We start from the raw sequence: 22,557 nt of genomic DNA on the forward strand, positions 1-22,557 counted from the left end.
TCAGACACATACAAGCTAATTTGGATGAGAAAAGCCATTTTTTTACACACAGTATGAATTTTGTTGGAGAAATCACCTGTACTAACATTATATGTCAAGAAGAATCTGTGTGATTATGTCTAACATGCTAAACTAAACATGGTAAACATTACAGCTGCTTAATGGTCATGTTTTAACATGCTGACATTAGCATTTAGCTCAAAGTACCCCTTCTTAGTGCTGTTACCGTGTCTGTAGACTCTTAGTGTTGTTGGGTTTGGGACCAATAGTCAGACAGAATAACGGATTTGGAGCCACCTTGAGCTCTGGGAAATTATGATGCCCATTTTTCAATATTTTATAGACATTTAATAGACAAAACAATTAATTGAATAATGATGAAAATTATCAGATGATTAGTCGATGACAATAATTGTTGGTAGCAGCTCAACTTTCTGATTATTATGGTTATATTTTACCAAGTAATTAATTAATAAATATATCAGTGTTAGAAAAAGTGTAAAGTTAGATGGCTCAAATTTGATTTAGGTTTCACTGTAGCTTAGGAGAAAGGATTTTGAACTCCACGTGTTGTTTGTCAAGAGGTAAAAAAGAAGCTGAAATAGTTTACCTTCTGAAGAAACACCACAGACGTGCCTGTCAAATAGCAAAAGTCAATCAATGTTTGACGAGGAGGGCAGGGAAGAACAAATTGCGCTGCTTCATACTCTTTCTACCAAAGTCATTTTTCTCATTCTGACTCAAATGCAGTCATAATGACAATAAAAAATATTAAACAGCCCACCACAAGTCGAGTACTTGCATAGCACAGCATTAGAAGCACATTTCAGTCTGAATAAAATCTCAGTGATAGGCAGTACAATTCTGTCAGCTGTTCTCAGCAGCAGGAAGACTTATTTGCCTAACTTGAATACATTTTTTGTCAGCAAATAACTGCAGTATATCCTGTCTGTGCATGTAAACACATCCAAGTCGCAATAATAGTATTCTGTTGTCAGAGTATGTGTATTAAAACCAGTAACCTTCAAGCACTCCAGCCTGAGAATAAGCTTTAATCATCAGTTCCAAACAGCGTACTTATTATAGAAAACTTGTCACAAGGTGATATTAATGTCTCTAATATCAACTCATGACATTTTTGTTCTTCAGTGTCTCAACATCACAAAGACAACAAAGACTCAGCTCTTAAAAGTCCTACAATTTTGACAACCAAGGGCGTTGCCTTTCATCTGCTGTCATTTTTAAGAGGACTGTCATTTGTTGTAATTTCTTGCTGTCAGTCATTTTCAAAGTGCAGCATTGTCAGATTTATCAAATGGTGGATTTTTAATTTTAGAAATAAGGTAACCAAAAAAAAAGCTTTTAATTTGTTTTAAATGTAGGCTTTTATTTGTTAATTACCAACTATTTTGATATTCCAGAAATTGTTCCTGTTTCTTCATGCTAAGATATCAAACACTCTGATTTCAGCTGCTTTTCCTTTTCATATATGAAAATAAAATGAATATCTATCATTTTAATCAGTTGAAATGAGGGATTTGAACAAGGCACCTTTGACTTTTTCTAAGCAGAACAGTGTCTGGTTTATCAAATGGTGCATTTTTATTTTTTAGAAACAAGTGAGGTTTGGATTTAGTACTAATTTGGGGTCGTATTTGTTGATTTGTTGAAACAGCACAATCTATCAGGATGACATATTTCAAATACTTGTCTTGACTGACAACTTCTTTGCTGTCCTTCAGTAAAAGAACCACAGTTGCAAACGAAAATGGCAGATTTGAAGATAGCCACAGTCTTCGTGTTGCTATTAGAAACCTCATCTTAGTGTTGCTTTGCTCTGATTACCAAATAACATGCTGCAGGGACTCCTTGAGTACAGATTTATAATTCACTACAAGGAGCTCAGTAATGTTTTTTCTGATTCACTGTGGTTGATTAATCAGTTTTAATAGTTGTAATTTCTTGTGGAGTGATTGTGTTTTCTCTATCATTATCTCAATCATCTTGTCTTTTCTCCACATCTTTATCTTTGTTGTCTTTGTTTATCATTTAACTGCTGGCTCACACAGAGGGGCAGTTTCACAGCTTCGGGCAAGTTTAGCTTTGTAAAAATTTACAAACTGACTTGACAGCGTAAATCATTATAGCTGCAATTAAACCATCAAAGATGAACATTTTTGACCTGATGTCCCATCATATGTTTTAAAACCTATGTTTAAATACAACTGGAATAGAGTTTCATTCATATGAAATATTAAAGTTATAGTTACTTATAACATGCAATAAGACTTGCATTTGAGGGTTTTAAACCAGTAAAAAGTAAATACATTCCCTCACACATACACTTTCATAGAGACATAGTGTGGCCTCATTGCTTCAGGCCTGCCAGTAGATTATCCTTTTATTTCTTTAATTATGAGTCAGCAAACCCCAAATCCCTGATAAGCAACCTCTCGGAGGAGCATATCAACATAGGGCAACACTTATATAATTAAACATGACCCCTAACAAACTATGGGGTAATGATGAATTAAACAAGAGTAAGTTAGAACACCTACAGTGAGAAGCTTCAATGGTTCCCAGGGGAAAAGTATTGTGTTGCAGCGAAAAAACAAACAAGCTCTGCATCAACACAGTGCGAGCTGGTTGTGCTGTATATGGCGAATTATTGCATGTATGGATTTAAGGTAATTGTTCCATATGAGCTTCAAGCCAGTCTCAAAGGACCTTACAGGCTGTGCCTAAAACCGAATCATTCAGGACATAATGAAATTATACAAACTGCAAAATAAAGCAGACGACACAGAATAGCACGTAGGACTGCATTGATAGGTTACTTACAGAAGGATAACATTAATATTTAAATATCAATGTACTGTATGAAATGTTTAAACCATCATTAAAAGTTGCAGTAGTTACTATGTACCATGAGATCAGCTAATATGTGAATTAGAAGCACATATGCGTCACATTAACAAGCCTACAGATGGTCATAAATATGGCAGAAGTCATTGTGGTGTGTGTCCCCAGATTCAGTCACAGATGAAATCTCTTTATTTGTACAGAATGAGGTGAATCAGTTACGCCTGTTCACTAAAAAAAAACTCTAACACCAAGTTACAGTGTAACCAAAAACAGATATGTGAAAAACACACGTATTACCTTCCATTGTCACTGTCTTTATCTGATCTTTGGAGGTATTTTACTGTCATAAAAAATATGTAGAAAGTTTTATTTGTGCAAAGTTTATAAAAATAAGTTTGGCTCAAAATCATTCAAGAATAGGAATTTATAGTAAATTAAGCACATGTCAAGATTAGTTTAGTGCATGCAGAGAGCAGTGGTGTCCAACTGAGTAGTGTATCATTAGTGATAAAAGTAATGATATCAGATTCAGTGAATTATTTTTAGTAGAGCATTTTTACATCATAGCCCTCAACTCATTGTCATTATGGAAATTTGTGTTTTGTACTTTTGTTCAGTATCATTTTGGATTGTAAGAACATGTCAGTACAGTATGTACTCTCCTTTGCTTTTAATGATATTCTACCCAAAATCTATCTTTTGAGTATAAAAACAAACAAACAAAAAAACACAGGATGCATACAGTATAAGGAGACTTTATGTCCTTCACTGTCCATCTGTCTGTTCAGTATGTTCCAAAAAGTAATTGGAGGACAGTCTTGTGCGGTGTTTTCATGGCATGGTACCCCTCAGCTCGACTCCTCATGTATTTTTGTCATTTTTATTTTCCACTGCAGATAGTACCCCCTCAATGTAGGGGGGATTCTTAGCTGGTAGTCATAGCAACGTTGTGTGACACTTTCGTGACATCATCTTCAACGTCACACAAACACACAGGAGCAATGGAGGATATCCTTTCCTTTTAAGACCCTTTCTTTGGCAACCAAACAGAGGAACGTCTGCACTTCATCCATTAATCACAGTGTGGCTTTGAGGGCTGCCATTTTTCAAATTCTAGGTCGAGTGAAGAAATAAATTGCAGTCACAAGTTGCGGTTATTGTGCAAGTAATGATTCTAGTGATGATTCTCACTGACCAATCAGCGGTTTTCAATGTTTTCAATCTACCATTTAGTATTGGCTTTGCTCTCTTGGAACCTCGACTGAGGTGATACCAAAAAAGTACCAGGTCGTGTCTATAACTTTTTCCAAAGCTGTGTTTTCACTTAATTTCCCAGGATACAAACATATGTTGACATCTGATTGCTAGTTACTCATGATTGCAAAGTGTAACATTCCATAATCAACCTTTTTTATATATATGTATTTAGGGAAAGGCAGCTTCACTTCAAGTTGGCAGCCAGATAATCATCTGACATTCCATTCAAATTTCTGTCTACATCCGTTCTGTAGATTATGATATGTTGATTGTGGTTTTTACAGATCAGGGGAAGGTGCTGTCGCACTGCTACGCTGCTGTCTTCATACTGTCTGTGACTCCTTTCAGGTTTTCTGTCCATTGGAGATAGTAGCTGCTCCTTTTTATTGTATTCCAAATAGATTTTTTGATTGAAAGCTGTTCAGTTGGTAATTATTTTAACAGTAACGCTGATAGGGGAGTAGACTCATTTTTCTCATCTACTGATAAAGATTAGTCTGCCAGTGTTCAGGTGGCAGCTGGTGTTGACTTTTCATCCTGCCAGTTCCACCCACATCTGCCCCATCTTATCTATTTTACCTCTGTCTGTCTGACTGAATCCAGTGCGCTGCTCACATCTGACATTTAATGGCAAAGACAGTGACATCCAGACACTACGTCATTAGCTGACACTTCAATGCTATTGTCACACTGTCAAGTCATATAGACCTGCAGAAAGATGGACTTCTGTGTTTAAAATAAGTTGAGTACAATGAAAGTCTCTACACTTTCTATGTAAAGTTTTCATTCTTTTCCTAAAAGCAGTTGAGATGGTCAGTTGGCTAAAACGCTTTCTGCTTCAAATTGGGATGACTGTTTTAGCAGTTCTAGTCAAAAGCTAGTTATGCTCTTTTCTCATATCTTTTTGCTATTCATCCCTTTGATGTAATTTCTCCACCACTCCCATAATTAATACCTGATTTTGATTGGCTGCAGTGTGTTTATTGTTTTCAGACCACTGCACAGCTTCCAGGTAGAAGCTTCACCTCTGTCGTAGGCGAGGTCAGCAAAGACAGTGGCAACCCAGGCATTGTGGCAGCAGCCAAAGCGAGTTCACTAATTTAGTCTAGTGTAGTCTGCCCAGCCTCCTCCTCTAGCTCTTCCTGGGTGATCCTCTTGAGTTCATGCTAAAACAGATTAGATATTTATTCCATTTTTCCTTTTAGTGTGTTGGGTGTGCCTAGAATAACTCCACAGGGAAGCAAAGCAGTTTTCAATTTTGAAGAGCAGCCATTCTTTTCCAAGCTTCTTTTGGATGTCCGAGGATCTATCTCCTAAGCCCAGATACCCTGCGAAGGAAATACACTTACAATACACACCACTGGGGGACACGGCCATAAGTCCACAAAACACATGCAGATAGCACTTGAGTATACTCGCAAGAGCTGGTTCACTTTTCCATGACCAGGATGGATTCTGCACTGCTTCTCCTGAATGTGAGGCGCAAAAGTCGGTCACTGCCTCCTGGTATAAGCTTTCCCAGAAAGGCTTAGGCCAGTAAAGATATGAATAAGCAATACTTGTACGTTCATCACTGCAAAGTGGAAAATTCAATCTGTTACATGAAGCATTACTGACTGTCCGGGTTGGTAGAGTCTAGCTGTGTGCAGTTAGCTGATATCTCAGTATTAATGGTGTCATCCGCATGCACAGTTGCTGAATGATATGGATAGAATATTAGTGATGTTACTAAAGGTTTCTAGAGGGGAATTTTAAACTCCTCATTTTGGTTTACTGCTTGCTGATATTCTAGCTGAATTTGAATGAGCAAAGAGCAACCACCATGCACAACTGTGATAGCGTCAAGTAAACATGACTTCCAGCATACCTCTCTTTACCATTCCTTCATATCTTCTCCATGAAACAGTGACTTTCAACACTGCTACCAAGATGCATATATGAAGCAGTGAATTTAGCCATTAATGTCCCAATTTTCTGTGGACGTGAAACACAAGTTCTAGGTATTTTGAAGCCAAAATTTAACTGCCATTAGAAAAACTGCAGCTTAAGGCATAATTAGTGCGTTTATGTGTGCACTCCTATCCTGGTTTCTGGTTTTGAGTTTTTTTTGGGATAGAGGTTTACATTGAACATGTAAACCAGGTTCTCCCAGTATACATTCTGATGTTCGGCCTGCAGGTGTTTTTCTCACTTTCTCATTCACTGTGATCTGTACCAACAAAGAATGATCAAAACAAGTATAAGGTGTTTTCATGCCACCGTATTCTGGTTGGCACAAAGGACCAGGATAGTGTGCATGTAAACAATACGCTCAACAGCATTCAATATTGACTTTAGAATTAAGTCTTGATGGTAGCCACTTTTCCATCTGTTCCACTTCAATACTCCTCCTTGGTTATACTGCAGGAAGCACAAGAGTTGGCTTCTTTAAGTCTTCTGTAAATCTGGCGCTCACCAGGCTTTTGCATCCCTTCAACTGTCTGGTCCAAGTAAAGTCACACTTAAACCAGGTATGACAGTCTGACTCTGCCAAACTTAAAGTCTGCCAGTCAGATGTCCTGACACGACCTTAGCCTGGCTACTCTGTCAGGAGTGCAGGCTGATCAGTTGATACGGCACAGCGACATTAAACTCAGGCAAATTAATTCCACCTGCATTGCCCCCCAGCTCTAATCTAGCTGTCTCTTTGATTGAAGGTTGTGTGCTGGTCATGCTCCAGATTTAAAGACAATCTCATCCACATACTATGCCATTTAGCATCGTTCTCAGTTTATTGGTGACGTGTTGGCTTGTCCCTGGCTTACCGGCTCAGTGTATGACAGTGTTGTAATCTCTGCTTGGTTTGATGCATTATACCCAGCATTACCACGAACATTACCAGTACCTCAAAGTGGAACAGACAACTTTTCAGCCGACCCAGATTTTCCAAGTGGTGCCACTGTTGCAAAGACAACTCGTTTGCTTTCCATTGTCCTCAGAGCCCAGCAACTACTACTACTACTACAACACAGAACACATGATAAACACCACCGTAGAAGAAGAAAGAAGCATGTTGACTGAGGAGGTCAAGAGACATTGTCCGGATTTTGTATGAAGTAAAACATAGTTTGAGTATTGCTTTGCACCTTGTGGGACAGCAAATAGAAATTCTTTAGTGTGTGCTGAGAAAAGAGAACTGGGTTGGCATCATGTTATTTCATGTTTTTACCAAAATACAAGAAACAGCGCAACAGAGACAGTGGTAACATTTTCTGTCCGTTGATTTCCATATGAAGTACAGCCATTACATTGTGCAATCAGAATTTGCTTCATTATGATAAATTAAAGCAAAAGAAGTTGTCTGGTTTAAAGGATAAGACTGGCGATATTCTGTATTTTTCATCATTTTCAACAAATTCCATGCAATCAGCAATGGCTGAAGTATTGCCTGTGTAGTTACTCCTGCTATATCTCATTCCTCAGTGTTATACAAAAACAATTACAATGAGCCACGCTGTTGCTAAAATTGACATGCTCATTCATTACGATGAGCATGGGTCTATTCCACATGAAACTGCTCTACCAGTGCACCAAACATGTATTAATCCATGGTAGAAAATTATCCCCAACAAATGCAATATTTACTCATGTTTGAGTCTCATTTGCAAAAAACTAGAGCACCCAGCTGTTTGTGCACATTACAGAGCCTTTTTGAAATAATTATGCAATATATGTTTGATCCATTTCTACAGATTTGAATTTTCTGGGGGAAAAAATGGGCTGGGGTTTGAGTGCCACAGACAGGGAAGGTAGCTGGAAAGTTATAATGGCAGCTTTATCCTTTAAATCAGCAGTCTGAACTTACACTGACTTTCTTTAAAGCGGTAACCTGTGACATCCAACAACACTTTGTACCGTTTTTAAAAATGTTAGTCACATATTAGACTAAGATGTCTAACACTGGATGAAGTTTCTAATGGTGCCACTTTTTTGGCTTTTCAGCCATTGTAGGTGTCACTGCCCAAATCAAATGCATGGTGCTTTTTTCTTTCTTTTTTTTCAAGGGAAGTGCCCATGACAGATTTTTGAGATAAATGGAATAAGAGGCATGTCAGCTAACATTTTGACACTGCATGTCTAATTCTGTCTGTTAATTTCTATAAATACCTGCTACAGGTTGGCTCACAATTTTAATTCTGGAGAGAAAGGCTCGTTATTTATGTATCTTACATGAAAACATATTAAACTGTTAATGTAAGGCCTCATTCTTAATGTTCTGTTCCATCAGTTCACTTTCACACCCCTTTCTCACAAGCATAAGCACCCCCTCTCCCTCATCTCTTTCTCGCGCTCTCTCCCTCGCTGCTTTAGTGTTTTGCTCCTCCTTTCTTCCCCCATCAACACCCCCCTCCACTTTCTCTCACTCTGCATTAAGCCCTGCTTGTCTCTCTGCCTCTCTGATCCTGGGAGCAGTGCTTATGGGAGCTTGTGAGACCGGTGTAAGCACTGCTGGTCTCCAGTCGCCTTCCCAGCACTGCGAGTGGAGGAGGAGGAGGGGGGAGTATCCGTCCTCATGCCCTAGGCGGGAGACGGGAAAACGGGAGAGGAAAGGGGAGATGTTAAAGATGCAGAGAGTGTAATAATAAAGGGAAAATGAGAGAGGCAAGAGAAGATGAGGGCAGGGGAGAAAAATAGAAAAAAAGCCAGGAGTAGAAAAAGATAGAGCGAGAGTAGGGTGGCACTGGGAGAGGAGCAAATGAGTGAGCGAATAGGAGACGAAGAGAGAGAGTGAGCGAGAGCAAGCGAGAGGGAGGGAAGCGAACAACACTGCAGACACTCGCCCACTGTCACTGCTCCACAGCCAGAGGACAGAGCAGCAACGGCAGCAGTGGAAGCGGATACGATGGAGGAGGAAGACCGCACCGTCCATCTACAGCTCAGTCCCAGACGCTGACAGCCTCCCTCTGGGACCATCCTGCCAAGTTAGGAGCAAAAGGGGAAAAGAAGGAGAAAACTACTCTCTGCCCTTCACAAGACCAAGTACCGGACCTCAACTCCTGCAGGACTGATAACGCGCCACACGCACACACCTCATTATTTTTCCCTCTCTTGCACACACTTTACGCACACCCCCACTCTCTCAAACTGAAGCACACTTCACTTCTTGTTGCCTTTTGGACCAGTGTGATTTTTTTTTGTTTGAGTGTTTTTTTCCTGCACTGCCTTCACTGACCTCCTGAGCTGAGTGGATTTACTTTTATCCTGTGGCGGACCATGGGGCTAGGGTGGAGGGGTGCAGCAGGGACCCTCCGAATAAGGACAGAGGGGAGCTGGTACCTTTTGGTGACATTGCTGCTGTTCGGTGGTTTCTGGAAGGCTCACGCACAGACAGATGATGGGAAGTCTGTCTACTTCTGGGAGACAGGTACTGCTAACCCACTAATTAGAGATTATATTTGATCCCTCGTTTTACATATGGAGCATTTACGATGGTAGGTGGTGAATTAGTGTGTACTGTTGGTGCTGCTCTGGCATGTGACCTCCCACACCAACAGATCTGTGTGTGCTCAGTTCATTATTGGTGGAAAATGTGCTCTGAATGATGTGATAACTTTTAGATTTTAAGGAGCATTCGACAGTATTGCCTCTACGTCATGAAAAAAAGGGTTTTGGATCGAGTATATAGAGACATTCTCATTCTTAATTAACTTGCACAGGTACACAGTACCTCCAGATGACACACTTTGGTTGTCTCATACATTTGTTATTGGAGGTATGCGACTCTAAACTGCCGAGCTTCAAAGATACATGCACTTGAAAGATGACCCAGAAATCTACAGTAGAGCTGTCTCCTCACACTGAATAGCATGTGGCACACAGGACAACCGTGATCCATTTTAGAATGGATTACTTTCATCTCACTGAGTCTCAGGTGATGCACCATTATTGAAATATTGCTGCTGTGTGTTACAGCATGGGGATGATTGATAGGCATTGCTGCACAACATTGCTTGGTGAGGGAAGCGGAGTGGAATGGTTTTTGATGGTATCGATACGGCATCAGTGTTGAATGTGTATGTGCGCGTGCATGTGCGTGTGCCTGTCTGTCAGAAATTCATACATGTAGTAGCTGCAGTTACAGTATTTCTTATCTTTGCACATGTTCTGCACTGACTGTCACTATGCTAAACTATCAAAGAAGAAATCATAAAGAGTCAATTAAGTGTCACAGTGGGATCCATTGAATTATAGTATCACTGTTGACATGCATGGAAAGCCCACTACCAAAGATGGACGCTGAGCAATAATTTAAGGTTCTAGAGTACAGATGTTGCAGTGAGCCGCGATTTTTACCATGATGATTTCTAATGGCCACTGAGAAAATTACTCTGCAGTCTTTTTCAAAACATTTGGGAATTCCTTTAAGGTATAAAATAAACGACCATCCCACTTGACTTGATTTAATCCTCACTTAACCAGAAAAGCTCAGGAGGTTAAGGCGTGCTCTTCTCCGACACGAACACATTTTATGAAAAACTATATTTTCTCAATACCAGCACAGCTTCTCTCTCTAACCCCTCACTCAAACACCCCCCCACTCCACTCGTCCTGCTCCGCCTTGCCCAGCACCAGTCCCTAGTTGACGTATCCCACGTCTCTCCTCTGGTTCTGCATCTTTAAAGAGGATGTAGCTGAGTAAGGAGATTAAAGGAGCAGGGATTTAACAACCCAGGGAAGACAGCCCAGGGAAGAGTCTTGAGAAAGAGAAAGGCAGAGTGAGCACTGCAGGCAGAGAGAGGGACTAACTTAACCTACATCTATCCTACTGTAGGTCATCATGATTACGCCTCTCTCCCACGCTAGAGCACCTTTCTCCCACACTATACATGCTTCTCAACAGGAAGGCTCTAGGCTCTGTGCTTTGAAATGTAATCCAGTGCTCGGAGTTTGTTCACTTCTTCCTAAATAAAAGGTAGCGCATTGATTTCCGCCCCGGAGTCTTCTTTTTTCTGTGCCTCTTTGGTTTGACAATTGCCTGCAGAGTATTAAAATCACATAGGGCAATTTAGGGCTTTGAATCCCAGAGCTTTTCATCAAAATGTGATTATGTTTGCACAAGATTTGCATACTTTTTCTTGCCAATCGAAGCTTGTTTAAAAAAAAAAAAACACAAAATGTGATGATGTTTGTGCACATTTGCAGAGTGTGCAGTGGAGGGAATATTCTTGTGGCAAGCAATGCTCTGATGTTTTGCATATTGATGAGTCTAGCTGAAATACAGCCCCTGTATTCGAAACTGTGGGGAATTGGGCCTGCATTGCTTTTATTGCCTTCTGTGAAAATATGATGTATCTGTTTTGGAAGGTGAGACAGTTCAGCACTGTTTTTATGCTCTGAGAATTCTATTCAAATGAGGCAGATAGAGACAACAGGCTCCGCCAGACACTGCAAGTGATATTTCTGAAGGTGGCGGTGAGGATAACTGAAGAAAAAACGGGAGTGATTATAGCCACCATGAGGACGATGGTGGTGGTGATGATGGTGATAACGACTTGCCACAGTTTTTTCTGGGGCCTTTGAGAGATTGCAGGGAGTTTGTCTCCCTCTCAGATGCTATTTTCGCACAGTTTTTCTTCCTCTCAGCTGTACAGTCTCTATGCGCTTTTTCCTCTGCATCTTTACCGCTCTGTTTCCCTGTCTGACATTCATACTATGTTTTTCCTTTCTGTTTTAAGAGCCGTAGCTTTTCCCAATCAATGCAAGTGTAAAATATGCTGAAAATCCACAGCAACCTTATCTGTTGCCAGTAGTAGGGAGGCATACGTCCCCACAACGTGATGGCAATCATGTGTAGTAGAGAATTGCTAGGTGCCACACATGCACACACACAGCAGGTGCATCTTTCCCTTACTGGTCCTGTGTGTGTGCTTCATTAGACTCTGTTGGAGCGACAAGGTTCGAGCTGTCAAGACCTCACACGTCTGCCTGAGGACAAAGCAATTACAGGTGGTAGAGCAGGTGATGGTGTATTCAAGCAAACACATACTGTAACATCTCGATCTCTTGGCATTCTCCGGATGCCTAACTGTAGGTGTTCCTCGTGCAGGTTGATGATGATGAAGGTACATTTTTTTCAGCACATCTAAAAACAAGCAAACCACAGACAAAGGAGGAAAATGAACACTGTTAATTTTCTTTTAATATGCAGTGGCTTGTATCAACAGTTCCCACGCCATTATCATTCTGGTTTGACATCCCGATCTGACCACTGTTTATCGACCCACCCTCCCTGAATACGGGCCCGTAATCTTTCCTGGGATCTGGATTATCTATCATTCAGATTACACGGGAGTCGCCTCTGGCCTCTGATCAAGCCAATCCCATGTCACCCACTGTCTCGCCTCATCAGGTCAAGTCACACTTCCCAGCACGTGTCTCTCTGCCGTAGGCCTGTTAAGTCACCTGAGTCATGAGCCCATGCACGACTCCGTCCAGCTAATTGCTCCAATTTACTTACTTACTTGCCATGCATGCATGTGCACATTTACAGGAAGCATTTTCAAACCTTTTGACCCTGTTTACACCAGGCATTAACATGCGTCTCAGGTGATCCGATCACCAGTTCACACCTGTGTCTGTCATGGGTTTCCAAGGTGTCCAGCTGACCTCATGTGTTTAGATTTTGTTACTGCCTACTCACTGCCACGAGAAGGTCAAAGGGCCCTGTGCACAATTCCGTGTTTCAGTATTATTATTTCGTGTTGTTGTTTCTCAACTAATACACTAATAATATACTAATATAATATGTATAGACTTTTCCAACTGTTGGCAGAGATTGAAAGGACAAAGTAATTTGTGACTTGCAAATGAGGGCAGGACAAGATGAAAAAGAGACTTGTACTCCAACCAAGTGCATCAGATTTCTTCTCCATTTTTTCAAGTATTGGCACACCGTCACCAAAACAACCACTATGTGCTGCGTTGATGAGATATGCTCTAGGGATTCATATTTTTCCCGAAAATTAGACATTTTATCCTGGGAACCTGTGCTTGTTTTTAATGTATAACTAGAGTCATAACGTAGTCATATTTCAAGCAACTCTTAATGCAACAAGGAGAAATATGCATAAACCTACAGAGTCTCAACCCTGACCACTTTAGTGTATTATTTGGTGGTATTAGTAATTGTTATGGAAAATGAATACCATTCATGTCAAGCACATTAGAATGAAGATAATCTAAACCTTGCATGCAGCTTGAACTTTGCTATAGCTCCAAGGAAGATGAAATATTATCTCTTTTGTGGACCCTATTTTCCCATGTGTTGTGTTTTAGTGACAAATGGAGACAGCAATTTTTAAAAAAGGCCTAGTGTTTTCAGTTAAAATGTTGTTCCTGTTTTCCGATTATATTTCTCGGGAAATTGGATGGGTATTCCTGGGAATCCAATTTCCTGAAATTAAACCTTAGTATGTTCCCATTACGTCCTTGTATAGGACGCACCAGGATGCATTAGTGTTTATGCTACAAAAGAAATGTGGTCACCTACGTCTCAGACCACCACAGCACGAGGTGCGAGTAATCGGGTCATAATATGTCTTGGTGGTTGTTTACAGTTGTTTTTAGTGCTGTCCACTTGTCAGATGTTATTGCCAGGCATAAACTCGGTGTTTGAGACTTGAAAAAGTTTAGACAAATCAAACAGGCTTCTGATCGGCCACCTGTTACATGCTCTACACAAAGCAATGACATCTACATTTTTGTTGATAAGTTTCCTGGATGGTTAACTAACCAAGACAATGAATCACAGACTTATACAGCGCTTGTATTGATTCTTGACAGAATATTGGAGTTAAAAAATGGGACACTGCATAAAACAAATAAAACAGAATGTGATAACTTACTAATCCGTTTGACATATATTCAATTGAAAACAGTACAAAGGCAATATATTTAACGTTTTCAACGTCACATCAGCTTCATTGGTTTTTGTAAATTTCTGCTTATTCTGGATCTGATGCATCAACACGTTTCAAACAAGTTGGGACAGGAGCAAGAAAAGACTGGGAAAGATGTGGAACGCTCCAAAAACACCTGTTTGGAACATTCCACAGGTAAACAGGTCATTGGTAACAGGTGGAGTGAGGTCCACCACTCTGTGAACACATGATTGTATAAAGGAGATTAATACATGGGCTCAAGAAGACTTCAGAAAACTGTTGTCAGCAAACACAGTTTGTTTGCAAATCCTTACTCTCTGTTTTTATCAACGTTTTACAGAGTCACAACTTTTTGGGAATTGGGGCTGAATAACTGAGATACATTTTTAGATTTTAAACTCAGTGAGCACGATAACACATTTTCTTTTAATTAGTTTAGATTAAGTTTTATCAGATCTAATTAGTTAATTTCAGATCATTTATGTGTGTGTGTGTGTGTGTGTGTGTGTGTGTACACTTCTGTATATCCGTCAGCCCTGCATCTCTAATGACCTGCCACTTTACAGCGACAACAGAGTTGTAGTCCTACACAGTGTTGTCGGATGAGGTCCACTGCAGCTTTCAGCCCTCCGAACGTGATGCTATGTGTCACCACTTCCTGCTGATGTCACCTTTCAATGCACGGGGACATGGTGACTAGCGCTGACAGGCCATTGTTAGCCGAATACATTCCTCCCTTCAGAGGGGCAGTGGCAGTGAAGGATGTCACCCTTGCTGAGGGTTGTTAGAGGCTCTCCCACAATCACCTGCTATTATGGCGGATCCCACTGAAGAGGCCATCCAGGAAATTGAGGGAGAGCGGGTGTGACGAGTTCACAAGTTCAAAACAGCAAGCCAAGGTCATTAATATGGCAAAACGCCATCAGCCAAACTGATTGTAGAAACTGAACACAAGTCAAGCTGAGTTTAAAGGTAGAGCTTTGAAATAGACAGACACAACGATGCAGTATTGATCTCTTCCAGGTGCCTCAGACTGATCAAGTATTGTTTCTTGCTCTATTTTCTGCTGAAGAAGCACATGAAGAGTGTGAGGATTGGTTTGTTTTGCCTGATCATCCCTTTTTGTTTGTGGAATGACTTAAGCTACATAAAAAATATGAAAGTTTTGTTTTTATCTGCATATTTGATTCAATCATGTCCTCACCTGACCTGAGGACCAGCCTCGCTGTTTGCCCTGGTTTTAAATTAGAATCTGCTGTCTCTGTGCGCCCTGAAAATCCTTTGCCTTAAATAGCTGTGTGCTAATACCTTCATACCTGTATTATGTCCTACAGTTGTCTAGAACTGAGCCAGAAACAAACAGACATCGACTGAGTAGCTGCCGCTTTGATATCAGCAGGAAAGTGACTGGCACCATCCCAAATGAGAATATCCCTTGGAGATTCCTGCACTCATTTTAGTGAGTGCATTACAACGTGACCCTCTATGACCCTCATTAGCATAGCACCTGAAGGCAAACAAGACTCTCGCAGGTAATTGGCCAGCCACTGTTTAAATTCCATGGCAACAGCCAACAAATTTAGGCCATGCATATAAATTAAGAAAATTTCCTTGGGATTTTCATTTTTCATTACACAGTATGCCAATGGGTTTTATTTTAATCCAGTAGGCCTGTGTTTTTGTTTTCATTTTTAGTTCAGTTGGACTGGAAGTGGAGTCTAATTGTGTCTGTTGTCTGTGTCTGGCCCTACAACCATCAGAAAATGAGCACTCAGCGGCCTGTAGAGTCTTTATCTGGAAAGGCAACAACAGCCGAAGCCATGTGGCCTCAGCATCTTTCTGTCTGAAAGAGGAAGGAAGCTATTTTTCAGAGTTACTTTTTGTCTCGATGCAAAAAGAAGCTCAAGCTCCAGTGGTCAGCGGTCAGTGTCACCCCAGCAGAACTGATACAGAGCCGGCCAACAGCGTACCATGACATTGCACTTGATTTTAAAAGCATTTGCAGCAAAACACGTCACGTTTGACCCAGATTGATCTGGTTTGTGGCTTTAGAGATATTACCCCACCGCTCTCCCCTGCAGACTGCTGCGTTTTTGAAATAGCCAATCCATCCAGTGGAGAAAGATGCCAAAGAGATGCCAGAGTTTGTTTAATCTAAATGGCAGAGCTTACACTAAGACCTGGCTATTACTGATATAGGAGGGATGGCAGGATTAGAGATTACACTTCATCCAAAAAAACTTTATTTAGAGTGACATAAGAGGATTCCCACAGTCTTATTCCAACATATTCAGATGGCTTGTAACATATTTTAGATGGGGCACTATGTCATTGAGCTACACCACCAGTGTTCTTTGTGGATGGTCGTGGCGTGAGTAAGCAGATCAGTGGTAGATTTATGTTGTGTTCTCTGATTATCAGCCATGACCTGGTATATCAAAGTGACACGTGCTGCTGTAAAAAGACCAGTACATGGGAGAAAAGTCTGACCTGCTCTTTTTTTTTTGCATCCAGTCAAGTTTAGCAGTTTATATTTGGCCATGCTTGTGCCTGGAGACTTAAAACTTGACTTCTGTTAATCTACTGCGGTTGGCTGAAAGGTGAATGTTAGGTGCCTTGCTCAAAGCCTCTTTTTTGTGGTAGTTTCCATTTCCATTTAAATCCCCTCCTGGATTTGCCAAGTCATGCCTCACAGCTCGATCTGGGAAGTGTTCACTCCTTAATTTCCCCTGGTTTACCAGCTCCTTTTCTCCGTAGCCTTTCACAGCGGCCGTGTCCCCATGGTGTCTCTTAACAAACAAGGACTTAAATTTGCGCTCTGCCACAAGTTGAAACACAAACAAATCCTGTGGCAATATTTGGGAAACCAAGCAGTTCTGTGGTCAGGGAGTGGCATTCAAAGCAGGCCCTTTGCTCCCACGAGAGGCTTCGAGGCCGCTTCAGTGCGGTGAGAGGAACAGCGGCGTCGTATCGCTGAAGAAAGCAGTGACATTTAGTAGCTGCGCTCCCCCCTTCGTTGCTGCTCTAATAAAGCCGTAGAGATGGAGGAGGCTCACGAGTAAATATCCTCCCGTCCATCCAGCAGCCGTGTCGTTAATCCTTCATCTCTCCCACTGGCCATCACTTGGTTTTCCTCAGCCGTGGGGTACTCCTGGGCATATTTTACACTCTTTTTTGAACATAAAAGCTTCTTGCCTTGCAGTAGTTTGGGAGTTGTCGCTTTGCTGTTTAAGATCATCTAGAACTGGATGCTATGGAAAGCTATGGAAAGATTAATTCATCATCAGATCATGCGATGAACTGTAAACACAGACGACTCTTATGTTGATATAATCTGGTGTGCAGTTAAGGAATCAAAGCCATTAAGTCTTGCTGAGTATCATGAGAACATTACATTAGAGTATTGAGCAGCTGCTGCTTTGCATTTTATGTAACCACATTGCTTTTTCTGTTGAAAGTCACATTGTAGTGCTGCGGTTTTGACCCCATTCCTGAATGATTTTCTGATTGTTTTTGGGCCATGTGTTGTTGGTTCGTTGAATAAAAATGGTGCAGTAATTCCTCAGAGTACCCTAAGCAACGGTGACAGGACAGTGGCTTTAGGTAATTGTTTGTGACAGTGTTTGCCAATTCCTGATTTGATGGTGTTGGTCTGTGGAATAATGTCGTCCCCTGTGTCTTCTGACTTGTACGTGTTGTGCTTTGGTTTTAGTTTAGTTTGACTGCACAATACAAAAAAAGAGCAGAAGCGATTAAAGAACAGTAATTAATAAAACTTAATCCAGGCTCTAGAGCCATACTAGCAGCTCTGTGAGGCTGTGCTTTGAGCTAAATGCTAACATCAGTATGCTAATGTGCTCACAATGACAGTGTTAATATGCAGATGTTAAGCGGATAGGATGCTAATGATATCAGCCAGCCAGTCAGTTAGCATGCTAAAAATTGCTAATCTTAATTAGACTTTAGCGAGCATGAATGTCTTTCAAATTCGTACCAGATTTCATTGTAGTCCAGTCGGTAGTTGTTGAGATAATTTCACTCAAAACCACAAATGTCTATCTCATGGTGGCAGGATTCATCTTCCATGAAAGTCTGTAGAAACTTTCATGGCCCTGCTTCCAATAGTTAAGATATAGAAGGCTGCACCAAGTGGTCGACCGACCGACCGACCAGCCTGGCCAAACACATGGACAGAAATCAAAATGTTGATTTGTGCAAGTAGCTACAAGGTGCAAGATATAGTGTTTGTAATTTGTAATTTTCGCTTGTTAATCATACATACATAATTATTTAGAAATATATTATTAATTCTTTGTCTTTTTGCTTTCAAGTTGATCCTAAATTAAGAGGAGTTTGTTAATTTTTCTGTAGCACATACAATAGATATAAATTTAGATCGGTTCACCAACTAGAATAGGGTTCAAACAAACAGTATATGTCCACTTTTTCAATACTTGAAAGCAGTAAAAACATCTTTTTTGTGTATTTAAAATTAATTTATTTCATCAAAACAGCCACAAAATTGGCCGATAACCATTACATTGTAACATCAATTAGAAAAGGGGTTCTTTGACTTTGAAACCAGTGCTTGCAAAAGGTTCCTAGGTGTGTGTTGAATATGCACAAACCAGCATTAGAGGAATGCATGCGTGATTCGGCTGCAGTGTGGATTAAAGCTGTATGATGCGAATTCGCGACAATCGGCGTTAAGGGGTTAAAAGTCAAGTTGGTAGTAAATCTGTCTGTTGTACGTTTGACTGAGAATATTGACCTCATTTGTATTCAAGCTGTTAAACAGAATGTGTTTTATTCTTGAAACTGCTGCTGTATTGTAGCCGCGTTTCAACCCTCTCTGTGCCAAGAAATACTTAGCCATACTAAAGGTGCACATGAACAGAAATTGGAAGAAGTGGTTAATTTGTGGGCTTGAAAATGCAAAGAGAAAGAAAAAAGTGTGTGTGTGTGTGAGAGAGAGAGAAGACTCTTTATTTAAGCCCTAACATCAGCATAATAGGCCTGAAATATAATGAAGGAGGAAGAGAGAGAGGCAGAGATAGCGAGAGGAAGCATGGAGGATTTGTAGGCATCAAAAATCCACACAAAGGAGTTTAAGCTGAGAGAGCACAGCAGGCCATGCTTTAAGACTAGCATCAACATAATAAACTAGAAATATATAATGGTGGAGGGGAAAGAGTGATCGAGTGTCTGGCTAATCACCAGCGACAAGCCCCTGGATTAGAGGGAGGGCAGCAGATGGCCCCAGGCAGGGCAGGGCTGACCGTATATGAATATCCCAGTAGGTTGATCAGGCTCACTAACTGCTCAGGCCTACAGCAGGCGTGGTGAGTCTACAATATTTGTCAGTGTTGTGGTCGTCACTGCCCACCTGAATTTTTATTTACCTACAGAGAAGAACAGTAATATTATATAAGGATAAAAAACTGAAGACTTACTGAGTCCAGTCCCACTGTACAAACTAACATTTTCTTCCTACATTTACGTGCATGATACCCTGTAAATTTGATGTCTTAGGTTTGCAGACATTTAGTACTGCAGTTGAAGATTATGTTCATTATCAATTAATCCAGCAGTTTTCTTTTCTGATTAATTGCTCAGTTTACGAAACATATAAAAGCTTAATAAACTAAGGTGTAGAGTTCCTTGTTTCGTCAGATCAGCAGTCTAAAACCCAAAAATATGCAATTTATCAGGATGTAACAAGAAAAAAACAGCATATCTTCATATCTGAAAGCTGGAACCAGAGATTATGTGGCATCTTTTCTTGAAAATTTACTTTGGATTATCAACGTTATATTTTTCTGTCGGTTGACTAATTAATAAATCGATAATAAATCACTTTTTTTTTTTTTTTTTACAATGGCTGTGTAGAAGTTTGCTGCTGTGGTCAAAAATGTTACTACAGACAGAAACTCTCTCAAAGCTAAATACATGTAATGTAATGGGGCATGACTGTGCTTGTTGTGACCGTCAAAGCTCCGCCGGCGTCCTCACTTTCCAGTGAAGACAGGTGACATTCCCCTTTCTCAGTACACGGTCCAGGTCAGGCTGACATTGAAAATGTCATCAGTTCTGTTATGAACAAAAATAGCCTCCCATTTAAAACCAGGGTTGTAGTGGCCTGTGCAGCACAAAGTCGATTCCCTCCCAAAGGGAAAATAAAAATTGTACTTGTAATATGCAGTATTTAAGTTTTATTTTACTTGCATGCAGAAGATTGCGCTTTTGTGACTGTGTCCTTTGATGTTTAACCAGACGGCTTGTTTCTGCTGCTTTTAAATGGTTGTATAACTAAAACTACAATCTTGAATGTCATCCAACTCTTCATGCATCCATTGATTCAAATGTCTATTCATCTGTTCGTCCATTAGCTTTCTCCGCTCACTCCCCATTGTGCTGTGGGTGTATGGTGTGGGCCCGCACTTCACACACTAGATCTCTGGCAAACACAGCAACCCCAACACACACACATATACACACCCACAGTAAATCCCAGCAAGGCCACACTTGTAATCCGTAGAGTGAAAGTTGGCATTTCCCTTTAACACAATGTTGATTACCAGGAAGCTTTTCACGTGTTTTAGCAGCCGCAGTCTGGGTAGAGAATTCTTTAGTGGTCACACCTCCAGTTATATGTAGCTCAGGGCTAGCATGCGACAGATTGTGGGAGGGGCTGTTTGTCATCCTTTCCTATCTCATGCTCTCTCTGTATACAGTTAGTCAGTGTCGTTAGGTTGGTGGTGGTTTATTTGTGAGTGAGAATAAATTATTTAACCATTTGTGAGTTGAGGCATTGTAAAAACATTGGCTGTGTGAAATCATAATCATATGTCGTATACACCTGCTTTATCTGCTTAAAGGGACGTTTTTCAGCTTTGCATCATAACAACTTGAGTAGTGTGTATATGCAAATGAGAAATGTTGTACTTCCCTCCATGTTGCCTGCACATGGGTCCCTGTGTCTGGTCTCAGTTCCTCAGAACTGAGTGGACACATGAAGACCTCCACTCTCCAGTTTCATTTATTCATGCACAGTGTAGTGGAGCAGTTGTTTGTGAGTCAACTTGTAGTTTCCACAGTGGATCTTTTTTTTCCATGGCGGTGGGTGGATGATATGTGTGCTGTGTGCACTGATTTATTTTGCATTCAATGTATTGAACATTTATTAAAACAAATGCATTCATCCGAACAGCCGTATTCTACAACTATACATAGCAAACCCATATGAATCAAACACATATTTGTAGACAGACTCTACAAATCGCATTCTGTACTTTGGAGTGACTAGACTGTCTGAGCTGTTGTATACCGTCAGTATGCCACCTCCAGTATAACCAACACACTGACTAATTAAAATCAATGAAGTATTTCATATGTCGTGTGTGTGCAGTACTTGAATCTTAATAATCAAGTCTTAATCAGTCATAATCAATGAAGTTTGTCATTTTCAAAATAAAATAATGCAGTCTTTGATAATGGCTGTAATATGTCAGTGATTCTTCAGTCCTAAGTGTTGTGATCAAATTACAGTACAAGCATAAAATATGCAAATTAGCTTTTGTCATTTGAAGATTAGCCGAGCTGTACTCGATTATGAGAGCGCACAATTAGATCCAAAACACTCCAGACGCACTGTAAAGTGCAGATGAGAGTTGACGTAGTGTTGATGTGTCCTTTTGTGTCGTGGCAGCGCGCACACATGAGAGGGACTCATTAATGAACGAGCAGCCAAAACAACCGTGGCTCCTGTAATTCATCATGGCACGTGTGACCTCTCTCCTCTGAGCCACTGGCTGTTCTTACTGCGCCCTTCTTCAGCCTCTGCAGACACACAGGAATGTGCTCGATGCTTAGACCTCTGTAGCACCATTGATCCTGGATTCAGGTGTTCAAGGACTAAAATGTTTGTTTTTACGATGACTATTATATGATGGTATTACAAAAAGGCATACTCAGCTCAAAACATGATCTCTTTTCACTTTATTAGCAAGTTAGTGAGGGAACTTTCTCTTCCACCTTTCCCTTTCCTTTAATATGTGAGCTGTTTTGCTGTCCTGCGGTATGACGCTAAGAAAACATTCTACTGCTGCTCTTTTTATGCGTCACACATGAGTCGTGGCTTGAAGCAAACCAGTCACTGCAATAATGACGTCACTGCATGTCACGGCAGTCTTGTGTGATAAAATGTGGCACATGTTTACGTTGACCTCTGCCTGTACTGGAGGCAGAAACTGCACAGCGGCCCGTGGTGTTCGCACGCCACCGTCATGTGTTCATTTTAACATTTGCTCTGCAGAAGTAAATCTATTATTTCAACTTTAATTCCTCTTTCACCTGCATGACTGATTGGACGTGTTTTTTGGTTTGTTGCTCTTAGTCAGACTGGGAGGTGTGTGTTTTATTTTTATTTTTGCTTTTTTTTCTGTGTAGCTGAACAAAACTAATCCGCAAGCTGCACAGCAGGACGTCTTTCTGATCAAAGAAAAAAATGTCTGAA

Source organism: Chelmon rostratus, chromosome 8 (genome assembly GCF_017976325.1).
Source record: "Chelmon rostratus isolate fCheRos1 chromosome 8, fCheRos1.pri, whole genome shotgun sequence".
NCBI classification, from domain to species: domain Eukaryota; kingdom Metazoa; phylum Chordata; class Actinopteri; order Chaetodontiformes; family Chaetodontidae; genus Chelmon; species Chelmon rostratus.